Below are 12,273 nucleotides of genomic sequence, written 5' to 3'. Positions count from 1 at the left end.
GTTCCACATGCAGTTCTCACTCCCACACCGCAGAATGGTGCTCCTCCAGCAATCCTCCGGCAGGCAGCTCTCAGACTAGGCATGCACCCGATAACGTTATGCCCATGCCCACCTCAGGGGTAGATAAATTAGGCAGACCCATCAAGTACTTAGGCAAATCACAAATTTGCAATAACTTCAATTCCACAGGGTGCTTCTACAGCCAATGCCGTTTGCTGCATCTGTGCACCAATTGCTTCAGGGCTTACCCCAAGACAGCATACCCCCAGAAAGCCCTTCACTCGGCATGACTAGGCAGGGTACACGTAGACACTTTAGGCACATTTCTGGCTGATCATCCAGACGAACAGTGGGTGAGTTTCCTCCTAAACGGTTTCACCGAGGGCTTCCACACAGGCCAGATATCCCTACCACAAACCACGTACGAGTCAAAGGCAGATATCACCGACGCTTTTAAACTGCTACCTATTCACCCCCTACTATGGCAGTGGCACGGCGTTAGATGGGACAGACTGTACTATTTTGCTAACTGTCTCACATTCGGCTCAAAATCAAGCCCTTGGTTGTTCTATCAGTTTGCCAGGAGTCTGCACTGGATCCTCGAGCACACCTTCAGTGCCCATCACGTCATACACTATCTAGACGACTTTCTGCTGATCGAACCACCATCACGGCCTCCTGGGGACCTAGGGGTCCTAACCAAAGTCTTTGGCAAACTCGGTGTTCCGGTAGCAGATCATAAGCTCGATGGCCCGCACACTAGTTTGACTTTTTTAGGTATCCAGCTAGATACCGTCAGGTTGCAAGCTAGTTTGCCTCTGGACAAGCTACGAAGAGTCAGAGATACTGTCCACAAGTTAGCTTGCCCAGGCATTTGCTCCAGAGTTGAGCTCCAAAGTCTGCTTGGCATGCTCAATTATGCCATGAGGATCATACCACAAGGCAGGACTTTCATCTCCAGACTCCTTAGCCTCCTTCCATTAACCACTGACCAAGATAGCCAGGTGAGGCTAGATCAACAAGCTCTGGCCGATCTCGTCATGTGGGACCAGTTCCTTTCCAACTAGAACGGTATTTCATTTTTTACTCCCGCAGTGTCCAGTCACTCTCCCATCCTCCACGCCGATGCTTCATCAGCTCTAGGCTTTGCGGCCATTTACGGTAACCACTGGATGGCCCGAGGTTACAACCATACCTGGGTTTTCCCAATCCTCCTCGTTGTTCAAGATTTACCCCATTGTTGCTGAAGCACAGGCGTGGGGAGCTTACTGGTGCAAGAATACAGTGTTGATTCTGACTGATAACAAAGGTCTGGCAGCACTGATCAATAAGGGCAGATCAGACTCCAGAGAGATCGTGGCCTTCATGAGACGGTTCATCTGGTTGGCTTTACAGCACCAATTTCATTTTGAATGTGTACATATTCCCGGCAAGGTAAACGTGGCAGCAGATGCACTATCTAGAGGTAAATTGCAGTTTTTCTTTCAGATTTCACCAGAGGCGGACCCTACACCGACCCTAACACCATCGCACAACCTGTTAGTCATGCACTGAACACGCACCTGGTCACAGCCAGGCTTCTCATGCAGAGATCATTATCCAAGAACACGGCGAGGACGTACAAGACGGTGTGGTTCCATTTCTCTAGGTTTCAGCAAAATTGTCCACAACTGGGCATGGACGATATTACATATCTACTTGCATTCATAGCTTTTTGCCACTCAGACCTCAAACTAGCACATGGCACAATCAAGTCATACTTAGCCGGTATACAACACTGCTGGCATATATCCTACCCAGACAGACTCTCGCTATTCTCCGCTCACCCTATTAAAACGATTGTTACGCTGAGCGCTCCGGGTCCCCTGCTGGCCGCGGAGCGCTCACAGCGTATGCCCCCAGGCAGCACTCCAGTGTCTCGGCGTGTGCGTCCTCGCTCTCTAGGGCGCGCGTGCGCCGGGACTCTTAGATTCAAAGGGCCAGTGCACCAGTGATTGGTGCCTGGTCCAAAAGGGATATTAAGGGTTAAGGTTTGTGAGAGGCAGTGCTGACTTAATTAGGCTGCACCTGTGCACTGCCCATTTATACCTTCTCCTCCCACAGCTTCCTGCCGGATCTTTGTGCCTTGTGCCTCAGATAAAGCGTTCCACAGTGTTTGTTTGCCTTGCCTGTTGCCGAACCCGTTGCTACCGTCTACTCGCCTTAGAACCTTTGCCGCCTGCCCTGACCTCTGCTACGTCCGACTACGCTCTTGCCTTCTCCCTGTGTACCACGCCTTATCAGCTGCCAGAGAGGTCGAGTTGTTACTAGGGGACACGACCTGGTAGTTACCGCCGCAGCAAATCCATCCCGCCTTGCGGCGGGCTCTGGTGAAGACCAGTAACTGCTTAGAACCGGTCCTTTAGTACAACCCGCGCCATCGCCTCTCTGGTCCAGAGGATCCACTACCTGTCCTGCCGGTACGTGACAACGATACTTAAAGGGATCCAGAATTCAGCAGCCGTCAGCAAAATTTCTAGGAGACCTTTCTCCGCGGATATGTTTAAGTCCTTATCGGCCATCCTAGGTACTAACCCCTTCGGGTTGAGGACTAGCGCCTTAATCAAAATCGCCCTGCATCTATGCTTTTACGGCTTCCTACGACCCGGGGAATTCACGTGCCCTATATTCTGCAATACTTTCGTACAGAAACAACATTTACAACACTTGGGCTCCCACTACGTCCTCACACTTGATCATACCAAAACTACCAGACCCGGCGAGACCACCAAGGTCATGTATTTTTCCACAGGCAACGAATGGTGCCCAGTAGCAGCATTTAACGAATGGTCGGTGCTGATCAAACACGATGCACCTAACTCCCCATTGTTGGCTTACGACTCCGGCCCACTCAGTATCCAAACATTTCTTAGGTTCATCCACGCATTGTTGCCGGGACTGGGTGTAGATCCTTTGAGCATCACCGGCTATTCGTTCAGGATAGGGGCGGCATCAGCCGCCTCTAGGAACAATGTACCGGGTCACATTATAAAGAAACTGGGGCGTTGGAAATCATTATGCTACACTCGCTACATCCCCAACCCTAAACGTGAGATGTCTTTAGCTTTCCGAAATTTGTTACTGTGATAAGTGTCAATACAGTACTTTGTTCACACTACTGTGTCGTGTATTTTTGGCCCCTTTAGGCTACCCTTTACAGCAGTTCCGCCACTACTCTACTGCTATGCTTAGGTTACGGTCATTCTGATAGTCGATCCGAGCACAAGTGTAGGCAACGTAGTTGCCGTATTTGTGGGAGGGGAGGCTCCCGCATAGACTACTTAAGGCACCTCTGTGCCCTCCCCCCTGTCAGCTACCTTCACGATTCCCGGCTTAGCAGCGTGTGCCCCTCCCACCCAACCCCTTTTATCATCATTTCCTATAGGGTGGCCCCCTTTAGGCTACCCTTTACAGCAGTTCCACCACTACTCTACTGCTATGCTTAGGTTACGGTCATTCTGATAGTCGATCCGAGCACAAATATAATCACTGACACAAAATAATGCACCAAAAAGGAGTTGTTAGAAATCAATTAAACTTTGTATGTGTAAATGTACTGATGATATAAATAAGTGAAAGAGTTGAAGGATAAGTTTATTCGAGAAAACTGTATAAGTGAATGCAGACTCTTCTATCCTGCTAATCAGCCTATAGCCTGGATGCAAGAAGACACGGTTCAGCATGGAGGCATACAAGTTCCTAAGGTATCCTTAGGCACATTTGCCAACAGATATTGCAGCTGGGCATGTAGGTCCTGCATATTCATAAGTTGCAGAAACTGGCTTCCTAGCTGGTGCCATAAATGCTTGATTGACGTTGACCCTTGCCACTGGGATAGTTAAAGGAGTGTTACAATCTGGAATAGACATTCCTGAGAATCCCTTGATGTGTTATGATGAACATTACCCTGCTAAAACCAGTTAGAAGCCTTGTAATGAAGGGCAACAAATGTGGCCTCATTCCTGCACATATTACTAAGATGTTAGTGTCCCTCGTATCATTATATATCTACCTGAGACATAACTGCATAATAACTTTTGCAGCAATCTGACATTTCTGGGTGTGTTATATTTTTTGTCAATCTAACTAGCTATTTTCTTCTCCTCAATGTGATGTAAAGTCCAAAAAAACAGCAGATCCTGGCTACGATCTTATATACTGTCTATGACAACTCTACTAACAGGAGCTTTAGACCCTAATGATTGGATGAGACTGACTGCAAGACATCATGGACAAGCCCACCGGGATGGGGTTGTTTGATCCTCCATCTCCATCTTCTTATCTTTCCTGTATTCCAATAAGTAAAATAAAAGGTGCCATTTTGATCAATTTGTGTGGGACAAATCCTAAAAACTTTGGAGGAATGCTGTAATCAAGGAGGGATAAAACAACCCTCTGTGTATGAGAGAGAAGATTTTTTTGGAAAAGAAGCCTTCAGAGGCTCTGTGTGGTCTCAGCCAGGAGGGCTGAGGGGCCATGAGGCTGTGTGAAAGCCTGAGTTTTGGGGGGCCCAGCGACACCCGAGGAAAGAGGGTCCACGGTCAGAGTCGGGAGGACTTCTGGACCCTATCCTCCCAAAGGTTAGGCTAAACACTGCCACACATTTGTATTTTATTTTGTGGCCTGTTCAAAAGGTACATGATATAAAAAACTGTGAAATAATTGTTTATCAGTTACTGTATTTGTGAATTATTCTTTCACCCCTGGTCCTCAGATGTGTTATGTGACTGACACAGCGTGATATGTATAGCCAGTAAGTCAGTTTTTTTTTTATTTTTTTTTATTTCTATATCTTTTCATTATCTCTTTTTTTTATTATTATTTTTTACACATTTTTGCTCTCATTTCCCTTTAAGTTTTTGAACACAATGACAGCAATAGCAAATAATGTCAAAGTGACACTGAAATACTGTATATAGATATAGGTAAACATTATTGCCAGTGTTAACAAATATTGTGTTTAAAACCACACTGCGGCATAACATGTGTTATGCTTTTTCATATTAAAGAATTCCAAAAATCTATCTTACAAAGGCAAGTAAACACATTAGGTATAAGGTCCGGTCCAAATTTTGCTAATTGAATGTTTTCAGGTTTGTTCTGGACGCAGGGCCGGCCTTTGGGGTGTGCGGGCTGTGCGGCCGCACAGGGCGCCATAGCAACAGGGGCGCTGGGCGGCCGACAGCTCGCAATGTAATATGCGGCAGGCGAGGCTGCACTTGTGTTCTCCCTCGGGGCGCCCCCTCCATCTCCTCCTCCCCTGTGTCTGACCTGCCTGCTGCCCCCGCAGCTGCCAATAAGAAGAGACATGGGAGGAGGAGGGGAGGGGCTGAGGCCACTGCGCCACCAATGAAGATAACTGACCTGTAATACAAATACAGGAGGCGGGTGCCGGAATCAAATATCCGGCACCCGACCTCTGTGACAGGGAGCTGCGATCAGCTGCAGTTGAGTTAACCCTTCAGGTGCGGTACCTGAGGGGTTAACTGCCGCTGATCGCAGCTCCCTGTCACAGAGGTCGGGTGCCGGCTATTTGATTCCGGCACCCGCCTCCTGTATTTGTATAAGAAACGTTGGTGGCACAGTGCGGCCCCCTCCCCCCCAACACCCCAGTATAAGAAACGTTGGTGGCACAGTGGGAAGTGCCAATGAGGGTTAAAAAATAATAAAAAAAATTAACTCACCTCCTCCAGTTGATCGGGTTGCTGCCGGTCTCCTGTTTCTTCAGGACCTGTGGTGACGTCACTGAGCTCATCACATGGCCCATTACCATGGTGATGGATCATGTGATGGATCATGTGATGCATCATGTGATGAGCACAGTGATGTCACCAAAGGTCCTTTGACAGGTTCTGAAGAAAGAACAGGAGACGATCAATTGGAGGAGGTGAGTTAATTATTTTTTTATTTTTTAACCCTCATTGGCACTGCCCACTGCGCCACCAATGTTTATTATATGGGGGGTGCACTGCGCCACCAATGTTTATTATACTGGGGTGTTGGGGGGGCACACTGAACCACCAATGTTTATTATATTGGGGGGCGCACTGCGCTCATGTTTGTTATATTGGGGGGGCGCACTGCGCTCATGTTTGTTATATTGGGGGGCGCACTGCGCTCATGTTTGCTATATTGGGGGGGCGCACTGCGCCAATGTTTATTAAATTGGGGGGGCGCACTGCGCCACCAATGTTTATTATACTGGGGTGTTGGGGGGGCACACTGAACCACCAATGTTTATTATATTGGGGGGCGCACTGCGCTCATGTTTGTTATATTGGGGGGGCGCACTGCGCCAATGTTTATTAAATTGGGGGGGCGCACTGCGCCACCAATGTTTATTATACTGGGGTGTTGGGGGGGCACACTGAACCACCAATGTTTATTATATTGGGGGGGGCGCACTGCGCACAACGACGGGTTAGGGAAATTTCACAGCAGAGTGCGCATGCGCTGGGAGCCTCGCCGGCGGTTAGGGTAGGGAAAAATTATGGGCCAGTGCACAGGTGCGGTGATCGGATGGATGTTCTCAGCTGGACACCGGCCGACACTGCGCATGCGCTGGGAGCCTCACCAGCGGTTAGGGTAGGGAAAAAGCACTGGCCCGTACGTAATTTTTCCCTTCCCTAACCGCTGGTGAGGCTCCCGGTGCATGCGCAGTGTCGGCCGGTGTCCAGCTGAGAACATCCATCCGATCACTGCGCCTGCGCACTGGCCCATAGTTTTTCCCTACCCTAACCGCTGGCGAGGCTCCTGGCGCATGCGCACTCTGCTGTGAAATTTCCCTAACCTGTCGTTGTGCGCCTGCGTGGCGCTGCACACCTCCTCACGTCATGTCCGGTGCGACCGGAAGTGACGAGGGTAGGGAGATCTCACGAAGTAGGGAAGTATAACATTACACCGGCCTTTGGGGTGTGAGGGCTGGTAACTACTTGGTTGGATAGTCAGCCAGCCGATGCCATGATGCCAGCAACAAGCAGTGGTTTTTTTTTTTGGGGGGGGGGGGCGCCACAAGGTTAGCTCGCACAGGGCGCCTGAACACCTAAGGCCGGCCCTGTCTGGACGAATCCACTAAAACGGTGTGTATAGAAATTTTTGTGCACATGTCAGAGGGAAAAAAAACACTAGTGAGAGAAGAGCTTGCCCTGATTGTTTCCCAGGCTGAAAGACAACCTGGGTAAGCCAATCAGTGCAGGCAGGGAGGTGTCCTAAAAGAACAGGCAAAACACTATTCTGTACTGGATTGTGAATGAGGGTGGCTGGGTGTTACAGTGTCTTCCAGAAAAAAAACAATCTTATAGAGTCAGGGAGAAAAAATTGGATTACAAAAAGGAATTGTGTGTGTACTGTAGAGTATGGAGAAACAGGGGAGCTGATAGCCAGGGAGAGAGAAGACATGAGCTATAGCTGGCTATACCTGCTATCATAAGTACAGATCCTGCAGTGTAGAAGACTTCAAAAGCAGTTACCTGCAAGCAATATTTATCCAATTTTCCCAGAAACCCTTTTTTGGTGGGGTTAAATTTAATTAAGCTGCATATACTGTATACATGATTACTGCAGCAATACCCAAGGTGTGACAGCAATGTACCTGTGTGTGTTAAAGGGGTTTTCCCATGGCTAATGTAAAAAATGAAAATCAGACATCATACAGTAAATTATAATCACTCTCTAACAAAGCTAGAAACAGTCCAGTAGCGCATGTGGATCCAGCTGACAGCTCAAGGGGAGTGTTGTTTATGCTGCAACTATGAGGACGTGTCCATGCTCTCCTTATCACAGTTCTGGAGGCAGTTGAAGGATGAAACTGAGCATGTGCAGCCTTATCAGTGAGACGGACAAATAAAAAAAATAAAAAAACACCAGGTGGCTCTATATAGATACATTTTATTGAATAACTTAGAGGCTATGCTCAATTTTTATTTACATGCAATTACAAAAGTATTTAGATGCAAGTGCTGGTTTGAAAACTGAAGAATATTTTTTTTTGGGACAACGCCTTTAAGGTGAAATTGAGCATTAAGCCTCAATCGTTTGTTTGTATATATCAGTGTTTCCCAACCAGTGTGCCTCCAGCTGTTACAAAACTACAACTCCCAGCATGCCCGCACAGCCAAATGCTGTCTGGGCATGCTGGGAGTTATAGTTTTGCAGCAGCTGGAGGCACACTGGTTGGGAAATACTGGTATATATATTCAGTTTCCACACAGATGCAATTACATTTTTTGGGGGAGGGATTTCAATTTAATTAAGCTGCATATAAACATGATTACAAAAGCAATACCCACGGTGTGGCAGCAATCTACCTGTGTGTATTAGGGTAAAATTGAGCGTTAAGCCTCAATTGTCCATTTAAGTACTGAATATCCCCCTTTAAGGTGAAATTGAGGGTCAAGCCTCAATCATTCGTTTATACAGTACAGACCAAAAGTTTGGACACACCTTCTCATTCAAAGAGTTTTCTTTATTTTCATGACTATGAAAATTGTAGATTCACACTGAAGGCATCAAAACTATGAATTAACACATGTGAAATTATATACATAACAAAAAAGTGTGAAACAACTGAAAATATGTCATATTCTAGGTTCTTCAAAGTAGCCACCTTTTGCTTTAATTACTGCTTTGCACACTCTTGGCTTTCTCTTGATGAGCTTCAAGAGGTAGTAACCTGAAATGGTCTTCCAACAGTCTTGAAGGAGTTCCCAGAGATGCTTAGCACTTGTTGGCCCTTTTGCCTTCACTCTGCTGTCCAGCTCACCCCAAACCATCTCGATTGGGTTCAGGTCCAGTGACTGTGGAGGCCAGGTCATCTGGCGCAGCACCCCATCACTCTCCTTCATGGTAAAATAGCCCTTGCACAGCCTGGAGGTGTGTTTTGGGTCATTTTCCTGTTGAAAAATAAATGATGGTCCAATTAAACGCAAACCGAATGGAATAGCATGCCGCTGCAAGATGCTGTGGTAGCTATGCTGGTTCAGTATGCCTTCAATTTTGAATAAATCCCCAACAGTGTCACCAGCAAACACCCCCACACCATCACATCTCCTCCTCCATGCTTCACGGAACCAAGCATGTAGACTCCATCCGCTCACCTTTTCTGCGTCGCACAAAGACACGGTGGTTGGAACCAAAGATCTCAAATTTGGACGCATCAGACCAAAGCACAGATTTCTGGATGGTCTAATGTCCATTCCTTGTGTTCTTTAGCCCAAACAAGTCTCTTCTGCTTGTTGCCTGTCCTTAGCAGTGGTTTCCTAGCAGCTATTCTACCATGAAGACCTTATTCACACAGTCTCCTCTTAACAGTTGTTCTAGAGATGTGCCTGCTGCTAGAACTCTGTGTGGCATTGACCTGGTCTCTAATCTGAGCGATTTCTGAGGCTGGTGACTCGGATGAACGTATCCTCCGCAGCAGAGGTGACGCATGTGAGCCTGTTTCTTTGTAGCGCTTGATGGTTTTTGTGACTGCACTTGGGGACACTTTCAAAGTTTTCCCAATTTTTCGGACTGATTGACCTTCATTTCTTAAAGTAATGGTGGCCACTCGTTTTTCTTTACTTAGCTGCTTTTTTCTTGCCATAATACAACTTCTAACAGTCTATTCAGTAGGACTATCAGCTGTGTATCCACCTGACTTCTCCACAACGCAACTGATGGTCCCAACCCCATTTATAAGGCAAGAAATCCCAATTATTAAACCTGACAGGGCACACCTGTGAAGTGAAAACCATTTCAGGTGACTCATCAAGAGAATGCCAAGAGTGTGCAAAGCAGTAATCAAAGTAAAAGGTGGCTACTTTGAAGAACCTAGAATATGACATATTTTCAGTTGTTTCACACCTTTTTGTTATGTGTATAATTCCACATGTGTTAATTCATAGTTTTGATGCCTTCAGTGTGAATCTACAATTTTCATAGTCATGAAAATAAAGAAAACTATTTGAATGAGAAGGTGTGTCCAAACTTTTGGTCTGTACTGTATATATTTTCAGTTTCCACACAAATGCAATTACATTTTTTGGGGGAGGGAGTTCAATTTAATTAAGCTGCATATATACATGATTACAAAAGCAATACGCATGGTGTGGCAGCAATCTACCTGTGTATTAGGGTGAAAATAAGCGTCAAGCCTCAATTGTCCATTTAAGTACTGTATATTCAGTAATCACACGGTCTTGTGGTGACACCCAAACGGAACAGGTTGCCCTCCACTAGTGACCAAAACATTACTTATGGCAAAATAAACCAAGCCTGGATTCAGGAGGATTTTCACAGTCTTCCAGCTGAATAGACCTTGCCTTGCTAGTGGTACCCCATCTTGTCACTGTTGTCTGTCTGCCTACTATTGCGTTCTGTACTGCTACTGCCGTCTGCATCATACCAATGCTGCGACCTGCCTCATGATACTAGTGCCTTTCCATTGTCAGTTTATGTGTACTCAGTTTTCACATGGTTACTTTTTTATTTATTTTTTGGGGGGGTTAACTTTTTTAAGAAGCTTACATTTACGTGATTCCTGCATCAATACCAACATTTTCTTACAGCTTAGTCTGATTTTAATGGTGGTGTCCCATCTTGCCACTTTTGCTGTCTATATGTCTAACTACCATCACGTTCTGTTCAGCTGCTGGGGCCTGCATCATGCCACTTATGACACTTTCCAACTGTCATGTTCTGTATGTCTATTGCCGCTGTCGCCTCCATCATGCCTCCACTGCCATCATGCCACTGCTATGACATACCGACCATTATCTTCCATAAGGCTGCTGCTAGCTCCATCATGCTGCTGCCTTTCTGCCAACATGTACCTTGTGGCTGCTGCAGCCGCCACTGCTTTAGCTGCTGCTTCTTTCTGATAATCCCCTACTGCCACCATCATTAATGCAAAGCATCTAGCACCACTATAATTATTACTGCCAATACTACCCATAGACAGCCTTGTATGCTCCATGCTATACTGCTAATGCTGCTACCACTATTGTGGCCACATGCCACTATATCTATACTGTACCCTTTCCAAATCCACACTGCACTAATGCTGCTCCCAAATAAAAGGCCAAATGTTTTTAGGCTCGTTCACAAGAAGACACTTTTTTTCCTGACAATCAAAACTTGTGCGTGTTGTATGGGCAGGCATTCCAACCATGTCAAGGCATACATTTTGGATTCTGGATCCCCCAAGATTTTTTTATCTTATAACACTGTGTGTGTTTAAATATTATCTGCCCCTGCCCTGTTTATACACATATATGTTAATGTCATAAGAAACAGTAGTTTGTTCTACATTCTCGCATGGATCACGCAGACGGAAGGGCGGAAGTCCCTTTAACATCCGTGCCAGACGATCGAGCGATGCGCCATTAAGGATATAAATTACAGCTGATAGGAAGCAGTATCACAGCTGATAGGAAGTGGTATCACATGACCCTAGTGCAGTCAGCCATTGGCCATCACCAAAATAAATAGACCTCCATAGCCACTTAGAAACCAAATCCTCCTGAGGAAGCAATAAGCAAAACGTGCGTTGAGGATTGCTTAACAGAGACAGACCACATTTGAATCACTGGATATTGGGGTAAGAGACAAACGCAGATTAGTTTTGGTGCTTAGAGCATAGATATATGCAACATGCTGTGAACAATATATGGCACCAACTTTTTGAATATAGTTGTACTGACACCCCGATCACAGTGATGCTACATGCATTTAAAGTGAGAGATAGCTGCATCTATTTTTTTTTTATTTTTTTTTATTTTTTCTCAGTCAGTTCATCTTTTGGTTGCATTTAGAAAAAACCCTCCCCTCCCTCCCCCCTAGTCTGTGGTGCGTCAAAGTAGGACCCCCATAAACAAACCAACATGACCTCAATTAGTCAATCTTCCAGCCACCCCATATCCTATTCCACTGGTCTTCAACTTCCCTCCATTTATATATAATTTTCTCGTAGTTTTTTACCTTATCGGTTAAATTTATCCATATATTTATGTCTGGAGTGGATCGGGCAAACCAGGTCCGACTGATCAGAACTCTAGCCAACATCAATATTCTGCTCAGAAAGATCTTTTGATACTTGTGATTTTTTAATTTGGAAAAGTCGTTAAGCACGAATACATGTGGTTCAAAAGGAATTCGAATTTTTAGTTTATGGATAATACAATTATTAATACTATTCCAGTATTTTACAAGTTCTGGACAAGTCCAAATCATGTGGAGGAAGTCTGCTCCTACAAT

Source organism: Bufo gargarizans, chromosome 9 (assembly GCF_014858855.1).
Source record: "Bufo gargarizans isolate SCDJY-AF-19 chromosome 9, ASM1485885v1, whole genome shotgun sequence".
Lineage (NCBI taxonomy): Eukaryota > Metazoa > Chordata > Amphibia > Anura > Bufonidae > Bufo > Bufo gargarizans.
Note: the sequence above shows the minus strand (reverse complement) of the source record.